Below are 24677 nucleotides of genomic sequence, written 5' to 3' on the forward strand. Positions count from 1 at the left end.
CAGCCGTCCGTATCTTCCGCTCGTGAAAAAAAAAAAAAACCCGACTTCATCCGCCACTGCGCATCGAGGCTGCGTGTTATAGTGAAGGGACCCATCTTCGATTTTGGGCATGTGGGTAGCGAAGTGAGAGCGCGCCTTTCCGATAACAGGGGCGTCACGTGTTCTCCTCGGTGGAAGTCTTGCTCAGCGCACGGGCTCCAAACCAACGCGAGCAGCTAAACACGGGCGCTGGCGCCAGGCTTGCGGGAGCACGCACTCGATCGCGATTCAGAGCGCCAGAGTAGAGTAATTGACTTTACCGTAATGACCCTCTATCGCCGAAACCGCTCTAGCTGCTTGTTGCCCGGCGTCTCCCTCACGAGTGCCGCCGCTTTCCACATGCAGCGGCGCCCGACGGCCACCTACCCCGGGCTCGCTCGCGCGCCGTCTCTCCCGCATTGCAATGGCTGCCGCGTGATCTCCGCCCCACCGAAGCTGCGTGCGTTTCTGACACGGCGCCCTGACGCAACACGAACGTAATTGAAAGCGACGAAACACGTTTCTGGGGGGGGGGGGGGGGGGAGGTTGAGGGGCTACTGTAGACACCCCTGGGGCGGTAACAGTGGGGAGAGGGGGGGCTCTATATAATGTGCGGTTGATACAATGCCGCAGGCGTGGTGCTACTCTCGTTTCAAGTGACCCCCCTGTACGTTTTTTTTTTTCTCCTTCCACTTGCAGTCACGCCAGCTTGATAGAAAATCAGCGCCTAATCGGCCGGTTCAGGGCGTTGCGTCTCTGGCCGTTCTGAAGAGCGCGCGCATGCATGCCCCCCCACCGCCTCTCTTCCAATTCTGCTGCCTCACTAGAATCGCTTCGTTTCGCCTGCTACTGTACAGCGATGCCGTGAGCTCATTTTCGTCGATTGCTGCTGTGCGGCGAAGACGCCCGAGCTGGTGTCACGCCGGAACGCCCTACGCGGGATTCTTAGGTTGTGGTTTGGAAAAAAATAATAATAATAAACTCGGGCACATGGGTGCGGCAAGAGTCAATGCTCTGAGCAGAACACATACAAACGCCTTTGACTGTTTGTTGCGACGTCGCAAATGCTGCCTGCTAAAGAGCGGCGTCGGAATGCGAAAGACGAAAAGGACAAACAACAACGCCGCTGGCAGAAATACGATCAATTTGTGGCGGCCATCTTTGGTACCCCTTGCTCAGCTTACTGAGGGCTTGTTCACGTGTTTGTGTTCCTAAAGAGGTTGAAAAAAAAAGTGTGGGACCGCTCAATGGGCCGGAAGAGGTATGTGCAACGCGCACAGTACCTTTAACAACACACAAATTAGGAATGTTTCATTTGACGGGCGTGCGCTCCGAGATTTCGCAGAATTGTGCTCGCTGAAGAGAGTGGTGCGACACTTGTGCTGAACCAAATGTAACAAATTACCAAAAGAAACCGATAAAGGAGATGCCTCGACGCTTTGTATAGTGTCACGGACTGTACATACGAAGCTCGCTTCTCCCTATAGTGCACGTAAAGGACGATCAACCAGGAAAAAAATGACAGAAATACAGAAAGCAATAACTGAATCCCACTCATGCGCGCGATGTTCTGATTGTTTACTGTACTTCATTATTTTTGCTTACGAGAGAAACTATCTAATAAAGACTGGAGAGGCTTGTCTGGTATTAACGCTCAAGATGTAACGTACTCCACCTGAAAACGATTACAAACGGAATGATAGAAACACTATGCGCGCGCGAACACACACACACATGCCCGCACAGAAAGCACGCAAAACTATATCTAAAAGATATCTCGCTGACATGAGTGCTTTGCAAGAAGGTTAAAAAGTCACTATAAGGAGGAACACCGAATTAGTTTAGGCTGATAAAGTATTCTTTCAAAACTATATATGCATGTAATAGCGGCAGTAGGCTAAAAGAATACTTTGTAGCATTTTTTTATTATGTTGGTGTTATATATTTAATATTTTCTGTACATGTTTTTCTGTGCAAAATACTACTATGAATTTTGCCAACTCCTGCTGGGGCACAGTGGCTTGCCGATTTTGCAAATAAATAAATAAATAAATACATAAATTAGAAGAGGAAACGAAGGTCAAAGCTCCATATTTTTAATATATCGCGCCGAAACCAGAGCGCTGGTATGTCAGCATGACGTCAAGGATTTGAAAGTACTTTCTCGTATTTGCATGGGCCATTGTGGCCTCAATAAAAGTTCCTGAAACTAGCAAAGTTGAGTGTCTCTCTCGATTAAGAGCGCAATGTAGTCCATATTTACCAATTAAACGTTAACTATATAGGCCCGAGAGAATGCCGCCAAAATCTGTGACGTCACGGCGAGGGCTAGTGCGGTACCCGTCTTTCGTTTCTGAGTTTCTCCGCTGAGCTGAGACCGGCGTAATTCCTCGGTATTGCAGTATATAGAGTAATCGGCAAGTACATCTCAAATAGCATTTTATTCCTTCAGCGTCCCTTTAAGAGCGCATTCGTAGCGCTGAGCGCACATGGTCCAGTTAAGTACGCCGGCCCTTTGAGGTGCAAAAACGCTGCAAGGGCAGCATGACAAGTTTAGAGACTGAAGAGGAACCGCTATACCGAAATTTTACGTAGTTTAAACAAAAACAACTACAACAAGAAGAAGAACAACAAAAACGCCTTTATACGTATCATGCTTAGTGGTCTGGTCAATGGTGAGCTGAAGATTACCAACACGCATTCTATTAAAGGGCAAAGCAGCGGATGTCTCAGTCGAAAGACCGATTGCACTCTGCATCGAGAACTTTGCCGTAGTATCAATACCTTCGTGAAGTATTCCTTGTACTTGGGCATACTGCATTCACGCTGCCCATAGACAAATATAATCTGCATAAATAGAAATATTAACTTTTGAGGTCGACAGGTTGGGAATTTTGCACAGAGCAACGTTGAAAACTATCGGAACATTTCCTTGCGGTACACGAGCTGCTTTAATTCACAGGGCCCTATATCCGCTTAAAAAAGAAGCCCTTAGTAACATGCCGACGAATACGAGGGTCTGCTATTTGAGTATCTGCTATGGCCGAAAGTAAGGTCTCATAATATATATCCTGGTCTCTTACAGCAAAGAGACCAGGAGCAATAGAGAAAGACGTCAGCGGCGAACTTCTGGCGAGTCTGTATAGCTATATATAGCTATACATATATAGAATAAAAGCAGATATACAGCAGCCTAACGCAAGTATATAGCGCGCCAGTTTCCCTCGGGAAAGTTGTTGCACTAAGCTGAAAAACAGTAGGTCGAGCAGACTTTCTTTTTTCTTCTTTTTTTTACGCTAAGATGCGGGCCATTGTCTCGCGGGGTGAAAAATGAAACGCGGCGTCTCTCCTCGCATGCCGAACGCGCGCGTAGGCCCACGCGTCCGCATGCAGCATGCTCGCTGCGAATTACGAGCGCGCACACCCGTGTGTTTACGGACTCGCACCGTGTTTAAGTGCGTGAGCACGCCAGAAGCCGAGGCTCGTGAGGCGTTCCTCTTTCTCTCTTGTTCTATATGGCGTAACGTGCACACGCACACAGGCGTCACCGCCGGGCTGTTGTCTAGATTGCGGTCCGCTCTTTCCCTCTTTTACATGATGGTCGACCGCTATATGGGAGCTCGCTTCGCGCACCCGCGACGTTTGACGCGTGAGCCGTGATCGATCTATTTAGCGCACGGTGCGCGCCGAACGAGAAAATGACGGCGTATATAGCGAACCTCGTGCACACCACGCCGCACGCTCGAGCGTCGGTGCATCGGGAACATAAACGCGGCGTCGTGACGCCGATCGAGCGCCGTGTGCACATATACTCGCTGACGTTATTGTGGCGCCTTCTTTCCTCGCTCGTTATTATTTTGTTTCGTTCCCGTATACGTCTTGATACGCTCTCTTCTTCGGCGGGACCGCGCGGCTCCAAAGCTTTGCCTTCAGCTTGCTGAGTGGCATCGCCTGGCGGCTTGCGCGCTGCTCCGACATACCGTGCGTCCCATCTAACGTTAGCCAAGCTGTTCAACGAAAAAAAAAAAGTGCGACGTTGTTCAATACATATACACATACACACATATGTGCTCTTTTAAGCTCTCCCGTCCTCTCCCTACCTCTACCACGTGACCGGCTTCTTACCCTTCACACACATATTTTTTTTCCACTTTGACGCTCCTAATGCTAACGCACTAAAACATTTAAACAAAGCCGCAGTTTCGCCCGAAAGGGGAAGCATCAGTTGCTATAGCAAATTAATAGACAGGTACACGTAGTAAGGATAGCAGTTTTATCCGCCATATAAACATGCAAACATTCGCTTACTAATTAAATGACCAGGCATATCATCACGTGCGCACAAGAAAACCTGAACACATCTCAATCGATGACCGCGGAAACTCGCTCTCAAAACGCTGAAGCGAGGAAGCGCGGCAGCAGCAGCGAGCAAACTGACCTTCGCGTTGCCTCCCGCTTCAACGCGAACTAAGTGACGAGAACAAAGCGCACAAGAAGCTATCAGCACTCGGCGAACTGTGTCCCCATAGCATATCGCTTTCAAGGTAGGACCCGCGCGCGGCCGCAAGCGCCATCGCAAGCGCCATTGAGCCGCCATCGACGGCTCACCCTCGCGCACTTTCACTCGCTCGCTCACTCACACGTGCGGCATTACGGCGCGCGGCGACGATTTTTATCGCCCTCGGACTGTATACGGCACATCACGGCGACGGTGACGGCATAAATGCGCCTGGAGTGTCCATACAATTTCTATCGCAGTAAGAAAGCACGGTGAAAGATACAACAAATATATATATATATATATATATATATATATATATATATATATATATATATATATATATATATATATATATATATATATATATATATATACGAACGAGAAGAAAGGAAACCGAGGGGTCCGATTATTATTAGTCAAACCATAAGATGCAATCAAAACAATCAAGACGTGGGTTCGTATCCTACCTGCGGCCAGTTTTTTCATCCACTTTAGTTTTCATTTATCTTTTCGTTAATTCAATTAAGAACTACAAATAAGTACCCCTATGATATCTCCTCGACATCATTGTTTGTTGGCATCTTATAGAGAGAGGGAGAAAGAAGAAAGCGGAAAGACAGGGAGTTCACCAGAGGGGAAGATCCGGTTTGCTACCCTACGCTGGGGAGTGATGGGAGGGGGAGGTAAAGTGATAGGAAAGTAGAGAAATAGAAAGGGAGCACAGATACACAATCACAGACGGTCACTGTCACCGTATACTATGATTCATCCTATGATTTCGCTAATAATATTTGGGCGCGTCGGTTTCCTTTCTTCTCGTTCATTACATGGCGAGGGTATGAAATCCGGCAAATTTGATACGATACCTTTGGGTAAAATGTGTAGGTTTATTGACCAGTTGCATTCACCCAAAAAGCTCACGTACTTCATGACGCCTGCAGTAGATAGGATGTTCCACAACCACTGTCATGGGCGTGAGTGGTGGCGCTGGCTAACACCCCCAGGGTTAGTTGAAGATTTCTAGTAGAGAGACATAAATAGCCCAGAATATGGATGGGAAAACGGCGCCGTGATAACTCAATTGGTGAGAGCATGGCACGCGTAATGCGAAGACGTGGGCTCGTATTCCAGCTGCGGCCAGCTTTTCTTTTTTTTTCATCCACTTTCGTTTTCATTTATTTATCATTGATTTAATTGAATTAAGAACTACAAGTAATTTTTCATATGCTGTCCTTGGCGTCATTGTTTGTTGGCAGCTCATGATTTGACCATATATACTGGGTGTTTCAGCGCACACTTTCAAAATTCTTTTTTTTTTTAAAATTCCTGTGGCAGATACCACAATTCTAGTCCATGAGGTAGTCTACTCGAAGAGGCGTACATTACTCGGACAAACAATTGAAATCCATAGTACACTCATTAACAAAAATAGCTAATTAAGAGTTAACTAATTACCCTGTGGCAACTTGCAATTTACAAGTTCTACCCGGGGAGTTCCCAAGGCTCATCGACTCGGAACGAATTCTCAGGATGACAGCAGTTTCGAGATCTTAATTTCCGAATTTTGCGGAGAAATGTATTGGCGTTTAAGTTACTTTATGCTTCAATGCATAAAACGACGTTTTGTTAAGAAAGTAAGCGGAAGGACAGTGCATGTTTACCTCAAATTTGACGGCGCATATCTCGTAAATGGTTTCACTCACAGAATTATTTTCAAGTGGATATGCCTTGCAATCTCACCCGCTAGAATTTGTAAATTGCAATATGGGCCATAATATAATTAGTTAATTACTTAATTAGTTGTTTTGGGTTAATCAATCGATTATGCATTTCAGTTCTTTTGTAGAAGTAATGTCCACCTCTTCGAGTAGCTCATGGACTAGTAAAACACGTTGTGGGGCTAGTTGGTTCAAAGCTTTCAAAAGATGAAGCGCCAACAGTGACGGCACACTAGGAAGGAACAAAGACAGGACAAGAATCGCGCTATGTGCCGCCGGCAAATTTTTTCTTTATTATTATTGAAAGTGTTTTCTGAAACACCCTTTAGATAGTGCAACTGACGGTGGTCTGCTCACGACCATCGTCAGTTGCACTTCTCTCCTTGAAGAGGTAGGAGGTGAGTCGATTGAGCTCCTGAACAACGCTTTGCCCTTTGGTGAACGCGGTTTAAATGATGGACCCGGGACCTCAAAGAGGTGCGACGTAATATGCCAACGCATTTCACTCGCATTTACCGCTAAATCGGCACGGAACTTCTTTTCGTTGAATATACTTTTAGGACGCCCTGCAGACGGAGTACACAAGCCAATCGACAACAGACGCGTTCCAAGTTTCTGTAACACATGTCGAGCGTTTCGGGACGCAAGTAATCGTTGCATTGGTCTGTGTGAGCGCTCAGACCCATACTTAACGAGCCTGTTCGGTCGCAGGCTTTACGATTCACCTCTGTGCAGTCATGACTTCTCGCTGATCGCGACGAACGATGCCTTGCGACGGTCCGAAATATCCGTTTGTCGGTTCGGTCACCGCACGTGCACCCACGACGAACTTAATCTGCTTGGAAATCAAGCTTTTCTTTTTCCAAGTCCTGATACACACTTTCAGTTCCGTTTCTTTCAGACGCTCACGTTCACCAGCTTTTATCCACAATGCGTCTCAGTGCGCACTGTTCTCCCGCGCTCCAATCATAAATGCGCGTCTCCGTTCAACATCGAAGCTATGAAGCTGCGGCATTATATATACAGTATACGTGTATGCTCCGTAACAGGGCCATGCGGTAAATGAATTCGAGCAAACGAGACATAGATATAGGCTCCATGGTCGTGCGGCACTTCTGCGCGTGGTTGAAAAACTTTATTTCCCTCGAGCGCGGAGGCGGACCACGCGAGCCGGAAGCGATTATAGCGTCCCTTTTACTCGCTTTCTCCATAAATTCCGCTCGTCTTGAAGCCGTGCCATGTGCCGCGCGCCGCATTGTGTCCGCCCGGGTGCTGCGGCGAAGAATGAACGGGGTCAGCTGTCCGAAGAACAAAGAAGCCCTCCCGCGGTAGTACACTGACCGCACGCACGAGGGCGGGAGTATTGACTCCACGCGCGACCTCCCTGCGGGGCGCGCGCACGGAGCAGCGGTATCTCGCTTGCTGCGTAAACATTACGAAGTCGTGATCTTCGTAATAGGCACGGACAGGGTCAGAGGGGAAGTGGCTTATCGGGTCAGTCGGTGCATAGAACGCGCGGCTGCGACCACGCGCTCCGCACGCGCCAAAATACTCGACGCTGCGATGTCGCCAAAACTGCATGGCCTGCTTTCTGAAGTCTGTGTATTTAATATACGCCTGTTTGACTAGACGTTCCTTATATTCATAATTACCTCGCCACGTGGTTGTTGGACTGCCGTTGTTTCGCACGCTCTATAAGGGCCGGTGAGGTCCGTGGTAGGTTTGGTTCTGGTTTCGTTGGCAATTATGCTTACAATTTAATGGTTCCGTTTAAGCTAAGTACGTCATCACAGCACATATGCAGGGCCAACCAACGCTAATAACTTTGTTTGGTTTGTCGGGATAACCGACCATTCAGTCACATCCTAAATTGAGAACACCCTTGCGAATTAACAGCTTATGAAGGCGAAGATACTGCGCGTTCAGAGAGCCTTTCGGACTGACAACCGTTCAGGAACATTTATGGTGTCTTATTAGGACCGACGGGACGGAGTAAAGAGAGCGACGTACCTCGCACGCTGCATACCTACACGCTGCTCAGTCTCTCTCCCTCTCTCTCCAGCGTGGGCGTTGGACAGGGACGCAAATGCAATTTGAGGCGCATTATATGCATTACGTATGGTCTGTCGCAAAAGCAGCTGCACCGCGTGCAAAAATGACAAGTCCCCGCCTAACTTTGCGATCCCCATTTGTGCCGAACCAGCAAAGTGGTTGGCGGCGCTGTGCTTTAGAAGCATAAGATACAGAGTACACCAATGGCACCCCTAGTAGGAGACCAGGGCCCACTAAACAGATAGATAGATAGATAGATAGATAGATAGATAGATAGATAGATAGATAGATAGATAGATAGATAGATAGATAGATAGATAGATATATAGATATATAGATAGATAGATAGATAGATAGATAGATAGATAGATAGATAGATAGATAGATAGATAGATAGATAGATAGAGATAGATAGATAGATAGACAGACAGACAGACAGATAGACAGATAGACAGATAGATAGATAGATAGATAGATAGATAGATAGATAGATAGATAGATAGATAGATAGATAGATAGATAGATAGATAGATAGATAGATAGATAGATAGATAGATAGATAGATAGATAGATAGATAGATAGATCTGCCTGATAGTCTGCCTTCACTTTGTCATCCTGTATCAAAATATCATCGACTCAATTTAAAGACCGAATTTCCTGAGATACTGTCTGTCCCGCTGCCCCTTTTGGACTCAACATTGAGAAATGGCAAACGGTTTAACGACCGCGACGATGTCGTGTGCTCCCAAACAACCAACCTCGTGGAAAAGTGGGCGAGCTGAAATTCCTTTCGCTTGCAGCGCGGAAGGGACTTATAGGCCTACGTCCATTTCGCGCTGCAAGCAAAGTAAACCTGCGTTTGGTTCACTTTAAACAAGTTTAGTTTACTAGATTTTTTTTCACGTGTTCGCTGGGCCACAAGGGTTTGGTTCCCGCTTTTACGCAACAGGAGACACTGCTGGGCAGGAAAACCGCAATATTGGTGCATGCTAGAACACTGAGTGGGCACTGTCACTGCTGCACGTACCTATACGGCCGGGCCTGAATGCCGGCCCACAGCGTCGCGTGCCGTTGTATGCGTGCTTTTGAGGACACGCGCGCGCGGTCTTTCGTGCAGCGTGTAAGTGTACGCACGCGCGGTCGTATTTGAAACAAAACTGTGCATGAAGTGCACACCTCCGTTTGTTATTACCATTTCTTTTCCACTCTCTCTCCACTGCCGCTCGGTGGAGCTGCGCCGTCCCCGTGGTCCAGATATAGCAGCCGGCCCTGGCCAAGTTGTCAAGCCAACCGTACGCCCAATGGACCGCCGACGCTGACTACAGCGGGAGGAACGTAGGAGAAGGGAGGTGGAGAGAGAGAGAGAGCGTGCCATGGCGACCGCCGCCAACAGCGCAGACATGCGTGACGGTCGTCGCTTTTGTCGGGCCATTCAGTCGCCGCCGCCGCATGCCGCCGTGCTTCTTCTCTACTTTTCTTCTTTCTCTCTATCGTCGTCTCGCTTATTCAGAATCATATTGGCGCCGTATTCATTATACGCACGTTCTTATATGAATACACAGTGAGAACCGAGAAAAGGCGAAGCTATGGGGCGCTGAACGTGGTGACGAGGTCACAGGTTCGACAGCCGAGAGCTCACAACAGACAGTTTCGTTTGTTGTTGTTGATGGTGACGGCACACTGTAAAGAAACCTCTGTTTACCGAATCGGGCTATGCGCTACTTTAGATGCACGAAAGTTATTACGCATACGTTAAGAGACGCATGTGTCAGTGCATGCCACGCGCACATCCGAGAACTTTCGCACGACAAAAAGGAAGAATATTTGCCGATGTCTTCTCTTCACTCGCCAGAATTCGCTGGGTGCTCTTTGCAAAACCGAATTATACGTAAGAAAACAATCTTGAAACGAATCTTGAAACATGGCAATTACCATGTGGGGGCATCGTCTCTGCTGTTATGGTTTGCGGCAGATATGGCATGTGGACCGGGGTCCGTACGGCACCTTTTACTCAAAATTCAGGGAAATTCAAGGCTGTCAAGGATGTCGAAAGCCAAAAGTAAAGGAGGTGGGAACAAGTCTTATTCAAACACACGTACCGAAAAATACAGCAATCTTCTTCTTAGCTGTACAATTTCTTGTAGCTAAGCAATTTCTGAGTTGGACACTTGGTTCAAGCTCTTCAGGTCACTTTTCTAAGTTGCCTTTCACATTGTAATAATATCCATCGCCTTCTGGCATGACGGTTAGTACAGTGTCCGACTTCAACCAAATCAATACAGCTGTAACATGTTCTTTATCCATAGTCGCTCTCTTCAAGGCAGACAATATTTGTCGGCATCATTTTGACATCCATGTCTGCCTCTCCAGATCTCTCTCGCCCTCTCGAGAGAGAAAGAGAGAGAGAGAGAGAGAGAGAGAGAAAAGAAGCACCGCGTAAAAAAGTATGCAGTGCATACACTCACGCCCAGTCTTCGCATATAGTTTCTTCGAACAACAATCTCTTGCTGTTCCGTTCTTATTTATTCGGTCCGCTAAGCGCGCAGATTTCCGTCGAAACACAGCGATAACGCCATTGTTGTATCATTGGAGGTAATCGTTTATATACTGCATCCCGCGTATATACCTCGCTAGAACGTCATTCAGGCCAAGTGCGTCGCGTTTAGTCTACAGGAGGCAGCGACGGCCGACGTCGACCCGCTGCGCTGCCTTTGTACGCACAAAGCTATGCATCCGCTCTTCGTAAACTCCGGTTTCAATTTCAGCAAATGGCGCGGGCGAACGCGTCATCGCTCCCTAGCAGCGCACGCAGGCTGGCTGTAGGGACCGATCATCAAGACGAATGGCAGTCCTTTCGTCCTATACGGAGGCCAATTATCAGCCGCACCGGCCGCACCGTATAGGACGAGAAAGAAAACCGCTGTTGACGGCGTGTTTCCTTGCAAAAAAAAAAAAGACTAAATATAAAAGAATTTAACTGCGAGCTCGCATTGCGTAATCTCCTCATCAACTGCGAAATGTACATATGCAGCCTCGCGCTGCGCTACCTACGCTTTAAAGTGAGGCGGACTCTGAGGCTCATTAGCCTCAATTTAGGGCGCTTCTTGGAGCGGCTTGATATATATGCTGTCTAGGTCCTTTCTTTTTTCTTCTCCTTCCCCTCTTTCATATCTGGCCCACAAATCGCACATGGTCACGCTACGCTGCTCACGGGTGCTCTCGGTCTCTAAACACGGCACCGAATCCTTCATCGCGCAACAACGAGTCTGGCCAGCATTATATATATATATATATATATATATATATATATATATATATATATATATATATATATATATATATATATATATATATATATATATATATATATATATATATATATATATATATATATATATATATATATATATATATATATATATATGAAGTGCTCTTTTCGTGACGTGTAATTCGTTCGCTCTACAACGGGACTCCGTTAGCTAGTTCTGCTCTTACTTTTCCACCAGACGTGCAGAAGCATTCGGGGACCTTCAACTCACAAAACTAACTCGCGCTTGTTGCCCGCTTATACGTGTATACAGCTGGAATGAGTCATTGATAATACGGACAAGATTCATAAACAGAAACCATTTCGGTGGCGAGGTCACCTCGACTGCAGTCACGTCAACAAGGGCACATTTGGAATATCATGGTCGTTTCATACGGAACGCGCGTGTACATACACCGGCATGTGCCTTTTATTATTATTATTATTATTATTATTATTATTATTATTATTATTATTATTATTATTATTATTATTATTATTATTATTATTATTATTGAAGTTCCTGCGCTAAATAGACGCATCTCGTGTGCTCCGGCAACTCGATCGGCATGAACGATACGACAATGCGATCTGGTTGTGTATTCTCTGAGCAGCCCGGGGTAAGAAAGCGGCTGCAGCCATCGCCGTGCCGGCGGCGCTGCTAACTAATCAGAACATTAATAGGCAGTTAAATATTCAGAAACTATAGTTATGCCAGATATTGCATTGTGCAACGTTTTGACGGGACACACTAAAGAGAAACACACACAGTGGAGCGCTAAACAAACTATACACACAACTATAGCCCTCCGTTGTATGTGTCTCTGGTCTGTGTGACCCGTCAAAATGTTGCGCAATCCAACATCTAGTATGCTATACCAACACGCCCAGTCGTCAACCACACACATATATACACACACTATATACACACATATATGTACATACATATACATACACATATATATGTGTGCATATATACACATATACATACACATATATATATGTATATACATATACACATATATATATATATACACACATATACACATACACATACACATATATACACACACTTTCACTACATGTGATGTAGCAGGCAGTTATAGCAGCTTCGAGAAAGAGGGCCGGGAAGTCGCTACCGGGGCTAACTTCTCGAGTATGCGAGCGGTTACCTTAACTAGAGCTTAAGAAACGCCAATAAGCAGGCGAAGAACAAAATTTCTGCAGTTTCCGCGTGCGCAGCTGAGGTAAGCTCGCGCACAGGCGGCAAAGTGTTAACCACGTCGGCAAGTGTCAAGTAGCACGTCGTACACATAATGCCGACGATGCGCTTCAAACGCATAACGGAGCCTGGATTAGATAATTTGAGAAGAGTTGTTAGCAGACTGATCAGCATCGACTACGCATATTATAATGCAGCAGGGACAAAAAAAAAACGTGCACAAGGGAAGTTTTGGCAAGGCGAAACAACAACGACGGACGACGAAAACACATAAGCGCGCGCTCGAACGCGCAAAGGTTGTCCAGGGAAGGGGTATACCATGGTAAAAAACGACAGGCACTGTGGAGTATGTGGAAAACACAGAGAGGGAGCAAACTACAAATAGCCAAATTGTCTATCGGGCGTGCCGGCATGCCATAAGGCCAGAGCAAGTTCCGACCCGCCCTTCCGATAAGGCACGGGTTGGTGGCCTGTTTCTGCGCGAACGTCACCGGCAGCGGCGGCGGTGCTGCGTAGACACCGATGTTACCACTGGGAACCGAGCATTTATATATATATATATATATATATATATATATATATATATATATATATATATATATATATATATATATATATATATATATATATATATATATATATACGTGCAACACACGAAGCACACGTGCGCACTCCGCCGCCGGACGTGCCAGTACATTGAGCCCACACAAGGAGGACACGGTTTCAGGCCTGTGGAATTACAATGAGGAGCCAACACCGACAGTGCAGATTCAATTCGGTCACTGACGTCTCTCGTCAGGAGACTTCAGATGCATCCGCACGTACGCCCATGTTTCCGTCTACACAGCTTTAGTTCTGTTGCGGAGGCTATCGTCTATATATGTCGTCTTCTCAGAGGAGCAACACTTGTGTCCCACGTAGAGATGTTTTTTTTTTCTTTTTTTTCCCCTCTCGTTGTATTTGTTAGGTTTACAATTTCGTGCGTTACAGTTTTTTTTTTTTAATGGCTGCCTGTGTGGTGCTCATCGTGTTGTGAGTATACATGCTGAGCAACACGAACGAGACAGGATAGTCCCCTTCACCCCTCGCCGCATACGTGCCCTGCCTCGAGGAAGAGAGTTGTACCGGTTACAGAGGACTCACCGAGACGCTAATGAGTGCGGCAGCTGATAAATTACTAAAGCTTTAGCGTTTTCCTCTTCCTTTCGCCTTAACCTTGTCTCTTGTGACCGACGGCCGTCTCACTGCGTTGCGGTTCCCGCTCCTGCTTCTTTTCCACCGCCAGAGGAGATCGCGGGCGTCAGCGGCTGCGTCGAGGTTTTGGCCAGGTAATCGGCGCCGCTTTCTCCGCAACGCTGCGCTCGGGTGGGCGACGTGGACACGGCGCGCCGACCGAAAAGCCCGGTCACCCTGGGGCGAGGCGGCAGCTCCTCGGCGAGTGGCGGGGTCTGGCCGCGACCACACATCGCGGCAGCGTGCGGACTGCGAAAGCGGGAGGGTGGAGAGGGCGGCGGCATTTTCTCGCCGCCCGCGGTGGGGCGTAGAATTAGTGGGTCACGCGACTTTCGGTACGTGCGAGCGGCCGCCGCGGGCCGACGCCGCCGCATGGGTTGACGCGGTGTCGCGCGGCGCGAGCGAACGCTGTCGCGCGTTCGGCGGAAATCGGGGCCGTCGCCGTCACCAGGAAGTGAAAGGGACGCGCGTGGAACGTCGCCGCATGCACTGGCGTCGCCGCATAGCGCACGCGTGCTGATGTGACGGCCCCCCTCCTCGTCCGTTTTATTTGTTTGTTTATTTGTTTCGGGCGCATCCGAGGCTCCGGAACGAGGCGAAGACGCAACAAGTCGGCGATTGACGACCGGCTTCCCTGCCCGGCAGTTTTTCGGTTGCGCGCCTGCACGCATTCACAAGTTTCTGGCCTATAGGGAATCATCCTTAAATTTCGTAGAGGGCTACTTGCTGAGCATACGCTGCCACTCAGCCAATGAAAACGATCGATGCACCGCTGCGCGGTTAGCCCGGGCCTTCGCGCAACGCAGGTTCCCCGAGCTGGATGCAGCTTGTATTCTGCGCTCAGCGACACGGTCTTCCTCTACTCGACGAAAGACGGGTGCATACGGGCGCTCGTGATCACATCGAGTCACAGCGTCACGGCTGCAGTGTCGCATCAGCGAATCCTTTCACGTGAAAACGTGCTCCCTTGGTAAAAAATGGGGAGTGCTCACTGGATTAGAATTGTGCTATACCTGCCACAGGCAAATAAAAAATATATGAGAAAGTGTTCTAACCGGGCTAACACTTAGAGGATAAGAAAGTTTAATTGCACCTAAGGACCGCGCAACGGTGCGACGGAACGGAGTATTATAGGCCTGACATAAAGCGATAGTAAGGCAATACTATGCATGTGATAGCAAATGCGGGTAGCTGACACATTCTAGCTGAGCTTAGCCTGAAATGGTTGGTCACGTTATGTAATGCGTAGGACAAAGAGCCCCTGGTCTATAGACGGAGTAGGAGAATGGGTTTACAGCAAAGGGAAACGCCGTCGATGGCCGCAGATGAATAAATGTTGTGATGAAGTTAAAAAAAAAACATGAAATTGCAGGCATAAAATGCTCTCGACTAACGCAGGATAGATATAGCTATAGAGATAATCGAGGGAGGCCTTTGTCCTGCAATAAAATATGCTGCCGATTAACTGAATGTAAGGCATGACAGCGCCGTTCTCACTACGAGAATCATACAAACATTACGTGTTCTTTTTTTTAAAGTTCATTTCCTTTGATGACTTCGAATTTTTCTATCATTTGCGCTCTGACAGTTCTCTTGAGCTGTTATGTTTTCATCATAAGTGGTAACAAGGATACAGGATCCCTTGTCGACACAAAAAGAACAGCTAATTGAGACGGTGCTCGCATAGAGTTTTGTCCAGCGCTTGATTATGTAACTAAAGTAATTCAGCAGAAAGCGCGCGAATGAACGAGCACTAAGTTTAGTTTACAGCGCCGGGCCACACCTGCCCTCATTCCTGAGATCATTTCGTGCGCTTGGCTGCAGTCAGTACGAGTCATTATATCGAGCTCTTCACCTTGCGCTTACGCAGAGACACCGCAAACTTTAACGTAATGACGTTTGCGGTATCTGAGAAACCATCGAGTTACAGGGGTTAAAGCAATTACGTTCGACATCTGAAGCCCACGGGAACGAACAGGGTTAACTTCTGACTCGCTATCAGCAACTTAGACGGCGGAAATAAGCAGATGCAATAGGTGCGCCTTGTCCTCCAATAACTGGAAGGACATCTTGCGCAAGGTATTGGTAGAAGAATTAAAAAAAAAAAAAAGTAAGCAGAGGGAGAGATATCGAAGCAGCCGTTCGACCACGCTCGCCGATTCCGACAGCGAGAGCGGGTAGAGGTCCTCGGCAGAAATTTTTTTTTTTTTTCCTGCCAAGGACTGTTGACAAACGCGCTGTCGCGTGACATCGCGGAAAGTGTTGCGCGAGCGGCGAAGAACCGCCTGACGCGCGTGCGAAATGGAAATACGAAGCGAGGGGCGGCAGCTTTGTTTGTGGCCGACTCAGGTTTCTTTCGAAACAGCGCTTCGTCTATTCGTGATCTACGCGCCAGTCAGCCGTGGCATCGAGCGGCGGGCCGAACGCTTGACCCAGGCGGTGCGGATTCGCGTTCCGCTTTTGCCGCGCAGCGTTTGCGCTTTACTCGCACGTGGAACTCGCGCCTCAGCGATGACACCACCCCAAGGCGCCGTTGAAGGACGCAGTGAAAGGACCGCGCATACCAGGAATCGGAGGTGCGTGGCTGCGCCCGGGCGGCGCTGGAAAGCACCGCTGCTTTCCAACGGCTGCTTGTAAAGGCCCCCGTCGGAAGTTTCGGCTGCACACTAAACGTTGTAAGGCGCCGTCTGTGGAGAGCCTTCTACCGCAACTATTCTTGAAATTGGCGCATTATCGAAGGAGCTAGGAGAAGTTTGAAATGTCGCGTCGCCATGCGACCAGGAGGTGAGCTTCACTGCCAACACAGACATTCTCTCTCTTTGCCTCGACTAGCTTCCGCAATCGGCATTCCTTCACTGACTTCTCCAGAGTCACGTTTACATAACGAGTCCCTTCCTCCTTTGTTTCCCCCGTCTCTCCCAACTTTTCCATGTTATTTATTTATTTATTTATTTATTTATTTATTTATTTATTTATTTTCTGGGTGGTGCACTTCCATTGGCAGTTTTGTGCGTTCAGCATCGGATGATTTACCGAAGTCACGTTTCGTAATTAATGAGGCCGCAGGTATTCAATGTGACGCGGACTTGGCATCGGTGTGACGTTGTCTTTCGGTCCGGAAGGCGAGGCTTCATCGATAGTAAAGGCGCGTCCGGTCTGTCCTTTGAGTTTTCAGCTGTTTTCGGCAGCGAACATCGATCGTGGGCGCGTGATCTACACGCACCACGCTTGCCTGCGTGAAATGCCCAGGCCTGGTGAGGGGCCGTTTTTCGCGCGAGTGTCACAGCTTCGATTCCTAGCCAGAGCAATCACGTTCCGACGAACACGGAAAGAAAAAAGAAAGAAAGAAAGAAAAACGCTCCTCCGTATAAAGACGCTCTTGTCCCCGTACTGGTACCCAAGGTGATATAAATTAAGGCCCGACCATTCGCATCGGCGAATCTCGTAGTCCGGGTGTAGCTTCATGGTGTGAAAAACCCAATTAATAATTACTGTACAGGAAGTGGCGGAATAGCGCTCCAATCAACTGGCGAGTGCTGCAGTCCATAGGTCATGCCAGTGTTTGCTTATATATAGTTTTTTTATCCAGACCCGCAAACAAGTTCTTAATTCGTCTTTTTTTATGTAGTACATGTAGAAGCATGGGAAGGTGTAGATACGTCAGAGCCGGCTGTCCCAAAATAGCAGATTCGTTAGGCAAGAAAAATTAAAAGAAAGTGATAGAAAGAAGAAAATTAAAAAAAAAGAGAATGTGATACACGCACAAACCCAATGGATTGTCTCGTCTACGGGTACCATCGCCAAAATCAGTCCGTTAACTATACAATAGTCACAGAAGAGTACGAGTCCACACGATCTCTTCATATATACATATAAGGACAACACCACCGCGACATCAGCTCGTTAAAAAAGAGCCACCACGTAGAAGATAAAACAGTGATGTTACTTATACGCATTGCACAGTATTTGATTCGCGTCGCATTGTGCCTTTCAGGGAAGGTCTCTAGCGGATCTTGCGCTTTTCTGGAGCCAGCCTGCTTTTAAATCTTTCTTTACAATGTTTGTACGACAGCACTTAACAACAACAACAACAACAACAACAACAACAACAACAACAACAACAACAACAACAACAACAACAACAACAACAACAACAACAACAACAACAACACATCATGCAGATCCAACGCACATGTTGGAATCTATGTGCAGCTAAGCTTTATTGGTGATCGCTATATTATGCTTTATGAAGACACATGCGGTCACCTTTCAGCGTGTGTTTTCAAGTTTCTGTGCAACGTTATAATGATGTTTAGTATCAGTTAAAGTAAATTTTGAGTCACTTAGTCATCAACATTTGAGTCATTTGGTAAACAAAATGTAACTTATGATTAAGGGTGTTTCATTACATAGTTCCATGGGTGAGTCTTCTTACTGGGAAAATTGCGTATTTGGAGTAGTGAGAAGAAGTGTACAAGTGGTTAAGCGTGACACGTATAGCTGAAGTTTGATTGCGTTGATATCTCGTGCAAACACATGATCTGCTTTGGTCCCACGACGTATAAATTCAATGGCCGTACACTCGCACAACGCCGGTTTCGGCCCTGTACAACAACGTTGCCCCACTCGTGCGAGGCACGTGTCCAATGACGCATATCCAGTGGGTGAATATTGTAGTAGCTAAATGCACAACAGAATAAAAAATAAAAAAATCAAAGAGGGCGTGGAATGGCAAACTTGTTTTTGCGTAAGAGTTACGGCGTACATCAACGATAGAACCTGTTGATTATAATTACCTTGTGTGTCACTTTGTCACATATACGTGAATATATAGTTCAGGCCTCCATATCCCCTCTGTCAAAGTGGAACATACCCATTTGGTTGAACTGGCCAAGAATAGCGCTCACCAAGTGACAAATTCTGAATGCTTAAACCACAGAATTTTCAAGGTTAGCAATTGAAGAACCCGTCAAATATAACACACATTTCCATTAAGAGGTGTGTGCGGTTTAGCAGTGCACATGTGCCTACGTTATATGTTTATGTTGTGCATAAGAATGTTATCTTCTTTTACTGGGCAAAAAAAAAAAAAGTAGGAAGAGGTGCGCATATTCGCCCTACTTTCTCGGTCAGCAAACATGACTAGCAATCGGCGCACATGTAATCCTTATTATATATATATATATATATATATATATATATATATATATATATATATATATATATATATATATATATATATATATATATATATATATATATATATATATATATATATATATATATATATATATATATCTGCTAAGATACCAGCCTAACCGCTCCCAGCAGCCGTGCAAAAACCAGAAGGGTAGGCAAAGAAAGCTTAACTTTATAATAATAATAATAATAATAATAATAATAATAATAATAATAATAATAATAATAATAATAATAATAATAATAATAATCACGCCCAAAACTCGCTCACTAGGTAGATTCTCTTTTGCGTGAGATGCTGCCCTCGTGCAAAGGAAAAACCGAAAGGCGCTGCGACATCGCGCCCGAGAACCGCCCCTTCCATAATCTTTCGCGAAGAAAGTTGGCTCGGCCGCCAACGATTCTCCCCGTCCAACGTTCTCTTTATCGATTCCGCGGCGGCGGCCTTAAGGGGCAGGATTGCGACATCATCGTCCGAGGCAATATTTCTTTTCTTCTCTCATAACTTTCTCTCCAAACGATGCCTGGCAGATGCTGTACGGATGCGCATCGCGACAATACGCCCTTTGGCACCAACCGTGAACGCAGCTCAACGAGGAAAGGAAAACAAGCTCGCGGAAGAAGCGCATGTGTATACGACGCTGCCAAATGGCCGCAGCCTCGTGTTGATCCGTACCGATTCTTAATGTCCTCACCCCCGTCCATTCGAACTCCGCCTCTCTTCGTTCTCAACCCATTCTCCCTTTTGTTTGTTTGTTCTTTTTCCCCCTTTTATTTCTGTCCGCGTGATTCGGTTTTACGAGGAGCGACCTACGCGGCTATACTTTGCCAGTTTGCTTCTCGTCGTCCTTTCAGCGTGAGAACGGTCATCGGCATCCGTGCCGCTAACGCACGCGCATGTTCAAATGTCCCACGAAAACTGATTATCGATGGGCATTCCTGCCAAGTAATGATGATGATGATGATGATGATGATGATGATGGTGGTGGTGGTGGTGGTGGTGGTGGTGGTGGTGGTGGTGGTGGTGGTGGTGGTGGTGGTGGTGGTGGTGGTGGTGGTGGTGGTGGTGACGACGACGACGACGACATTGTCTTCAATAGGGTGGCAATGAAAACTAAATAAAATTCAATCCCTTAGCAGCTGTCCATGAAAAAAAAAGGAGAAGAATATGTATATATATAAGTGAAAGACAGGCTCAGTTCCATCACTACACGTGCACCGAGGAAAAAACGAGCTGTTTAGCATATGCAGAGTCTTCAAAGTTAAACTGACGCTAATCTTCATAAAAGCGCTATGCGAGCTGCCCGAAACCTGCTTGCACAGGCAGTTTATGCGCTTTGGCAGACACAATTATCGCGACAAATTAGGATCATCAAACGCATAATTGCCGAAAACTTATTATTAATTTTTTTTATATATTATTATGGTATATCTCTGTATTTGAAAGTTGTTTTTTCATCCACTTTAATTTCCATTAATTTATCGTTTCTTCATTTCATTTATTAAGCACAAGTAATTTCCCCTATGTTGTCCTTGGTGTCAGTGTTTGTTGGCTTCTTATGATATGACTAATAAAAATCGGGCCCCTCGGTTAACCCCCTTTCTTCTCGTGTATTTGAAAGGGTAAGACAATCGTATTTGAAGACAACGTCACTTTGTTGGATTCTCCTGGACGGCTTCTGTTCTGCGATATTAATCGAATTCGACAGGCGGTAAGCTAATTTCGCAATCAGGAGCGTGGATTGAGGGCCGTTGACTGCGCTTCTCAGTTGAACGCAGATCGCTTAAAGCTCGTTTCGCTTAAACCCAGGCCCCAAAGTAAGTGTGGGCTTCGGGTATGCCGCGGTTCCCTGTTAATTTTTCAGGGGTTTCTAAGTCCGGCTATAGCGGGGGACGAGCAAATGAAATGGTTGAGGCATAGATACCGGGAACATATTCAGAGCACGTGCACGAACAGCGTTCCACTTGCAGCAAGTCCACTGCTCTTCCGAAGGCGAGGTGTTTGTTGTTTGCGAGCGGGGGATGCGATATACGCTGCAACTATGTTCCGCTTGTTTCAGCGGAGAAGGGTAGAAACGTTTTAATTGGTGTTTTCAGACATAGAAATGATCGGCGCTCATGAACACGCGTGGCGGCTTCTACCTAGCTACATTGATATTGTGCTTAGCTGTTCGGCAAGAAGGATAGCGTGGTTGGGTGACAGCCACGTTGATTAGTCTGTGCGCATGATCCGCGATGCGCTCAAGATGTAGCTAAAATTGTGCAGCTTCGTGAAGCACTCAGTGCCGAGACTTGGCTTCAGGCAGAGCTTCCTGCGCAGCTTTCCTAAACCAACCCTCGTTCTCAGATATGTCTGATGAATTCATTCGTCGCCCGTTTTGCTCGGACGCAGTTCATGCGATGCCGACGTGCACTAAATCCATGGATAACGCACGCAGGCTTCTCCGGTTCTTTCTTTCTTTCTTACATATTGAAACTGAGCAAACCATAGTCTTGCAAAACACAAAGAAGTCGATAGCCTAACGACGCAAGCTTGTGGACGCAGTCACAGCGTGGAGGCACTTTAGTGTTGCTTCAAAACCGACACATCCTGTCGACTCGTCCGCTTTGCACACGCCTCTGCCGAGCCGTCACGGAGAAGGTCGACGAAAGGCGAAAACAGGAGGCCTGGCACGCCGCGGCGCTTGGAATGTCAGGTGCGCTGTCTCGTGCTCCTGATTATTCGTGTTTGGGTGTGCGGCGGCATGTCGTTTTCGTCTGCAACGGCACGCAGAAGGGCGCACCAGGCTGCAAGCGGACTTTGCACTTCGCGTGCACGAAAACACTGTCACCTGCCTGCTACGCTACGCAAACAATAATTGAACCGCGTTTACCAAACGCTGCGGCCCTGTAACACATTGCGCTTTGACGTCATTTCTGACCCGAACAGTCGCCCGCACGTCGCTCCGTGTTTTCTGTTGCTTCAGTATACTGGATTTATTTATTTATTTATTTTCACATTACTGCGGACATCTGTTCAAGGAGGAGGGGGCTACGTGAGCAGATACAAAAAAAAAAAGCAAAAAGCAAACATACAAATATATACAAGGGTTACAGTCAACAAGATTCATCAAGTGGGTGGCTGTAACCAGTCGGAATTTCCAGGTAGGGCATTCGAATCATTGATTGTTTTCGGAAAAAAATGATTTTTTGAAAAGGTTTGTTTGTGCAAAGATCGGTTTTAAATACTGGCTGTGTTTGCGGCGGGAAATTCGAGATGTGTCCTTAATAATGTAGCCATGCGGTTGTACTCCTACTTTCCCGTAATAAAGCTGGCGAAAGAAATTTAATCTGGCAGTTTTTCTTCGATCAGTTAGTGGTTCCAAGTTTGCGGCTTCCAGAATACTCGTTGGGGAATCACGTCGTTTGAAGCAATTCCAAGGAGTGGCGACAAGCTCGCAACGTGGCACCGCAGAGCTAGAAGTCGCTACGTGCGCCGTACACGCAAATTATCGAACAGCAGTACCACGTGCTACAGTATACAGCACCTCGCAACCAGTTTTCTCAATTATGTGCTCTTGAATCCTTATATTCTGGTATCAATTGCAGAGCTTTCGCTTAGTTTGCGCACACCGCAGCTTCCATGCATACTTCGTACGATATGGTCGTTACAGTAGCGCCTATACCCGTCGTGTGGCGCTAAATTTATGATCATGAACAAAGAAAAAAATGTCGGCTAGTTGGCTCATTTCGAATGCTTCATTAATGTGCCTAACTCCAATGGCTGCTTAGTGCTTTTATAGAAGTAAATCTAACAGCGCTTCGGACAGGACGGAACAACCAAGACAGACACAGCGATGACTAACAACCTTTCGAATGCTTACACTCGCTGCAGTGCTGACGACATAACTTTACACAGACGACACAGAACCCGTGAGGGACTTGCCGGACGAATCACGGTGCCGCAGGGCGCAAAAGGCACACAGGTGCATTCAGGAAAAGAACAGGTGCACCGACGTCAGTCAACTCGACCTTCTCGTCTCTGTTTCGTGAGAAACGCTGTTCTTCTTGGCTACAGCTTCACTAAAATGTCATTGCGCGGAGCCTCGCTCCGCTGCTGGGTGATGGTTGGACTATCAGAATCATCCTGGGGCTTAGCTAGAACTGCTATTGCGAAAATGCTTTAAGTGACGGAAGCGTGAGAAAGGCCTCAATGAAGGCTGCAGTTAGCTGCCAAGTTGAAAGCTTCGCTTATCGCACCTCCTACGCGCAGCAATGGCAATAAATGTTGGGTTGGGGGGTATACATAGGTGCGTGATGCGACGTTATCCCCATATGCCAAGGGTCAATGCAGTAGTAAGATTCGCTCACTTACTAAACCAGGTGTGCGGAGGAACAACCGACAACACTCTCGCCAGTTACCCGCTACAACCTACGACGATCAGAGCGAGATCCCAGACAAATGCGCTCCGTACGCATTCGGGCTTTCTGTTTTTTTTTTTTCGAGAGGCGCGAGAGAAGCTGACCGGGCATATATGTACAGGGTGTCCCAACTATCATGCACCAATATTTAAAAATATGCAAATGCTACGTAGTTGGACAGAACCAAGGTAATGTTGTTTGTGGTCGCTTGGAGATACTCAGAATATTTTTTTTGTATTCCGCCTAATTACATGATTAGTCTTAATTATTAAACTTGTCAAATATTATAAATAAATGAAAAGTGTTAGTGAGAACATTGCAGAGAAACATGAAATAACTCGCGATACAGCTTTCTGTTGCTCAATACGTGCTACATAAAAATGTTTTTCCGAGCGTGAAAGAAGCCCGCAAATGCACGCAAAATTGCTTGCAACTGGCCGGTCGAGGCACTTTGCGTGTACTCGCGGGCTTCTTTTACACTCGGAGAAACATTTTTATGTAGCACGTATTGAGCAACAGAAAGCTGTATCAGGAGTTTCTCATGTTGCTCTACAGTTTTCTCGTTCACACTTTTAATCTAATTATAATGTCTGAGAAGTTTATGAACACTAATTATCCAATAAGCTCGGCGCTTATTGGCGGACGCCAGACAAAAGCACTCCAACACCCAACAAGCTCACCTTTTAGCCTTCTCTCAGGCTAAAAACTACACTACGTACGAATTCACGTAACTTTGGTATCACACTTTGTACAAACGGAGAACACCTGTAACAGATGGCTACGGAAAATCCGCTAGCTCACAAAGGGCCTCGAACTCGATTGGAAATGATTAACCAAACGTATCCTAACCCAAACAAAGCTACTCAAGTTCGTCCAACCTACCAAAATTTTAGGAAATTGATGTGTATCCGGCTATGAACTCCTTCTATAGATGCCTGCTGGACGACACTTTCCTCGGGCGAAATTTTATCCGGGTCAGGGGCAGCGAGTGTTTGTGCAGGTGTGTCAAAGATGGAGAGCTTCTA

The 24677-nt window shown here is 46.7% G+C and overlaps 1 protein-coding gene across 1 annotated transcript in view; it reads right to left on the reverse strand.

Annotated features, from left to right (window-relative positions):
• The window catches only part of LOC135915086 (Ig-like and fibronectin type-III domain-containing protein 2), a 241259-nt gene that overhangs the window by 188306 nt on the left and 28276 nt on the right, over positions 1 to 24677 (reverse strand). The window lies entirely within an intron of this gene.

This window comes from Dermacentor albipictus, chromosome 1 (assembly GCF_038994185.2).
Source record: "Dermacentor albipictus isolate Rhodes 1998 colony chromosome 1, USDA_Dalb.pri_finalv2, whole genome shotgun sequence".
Taxonomy (NCBI): Eukaryota; Metazoa; Arthropoda; class Arachnida; order Ixodida; family Ixodidae; genus Dermacentor; species Dermacentor albipictus.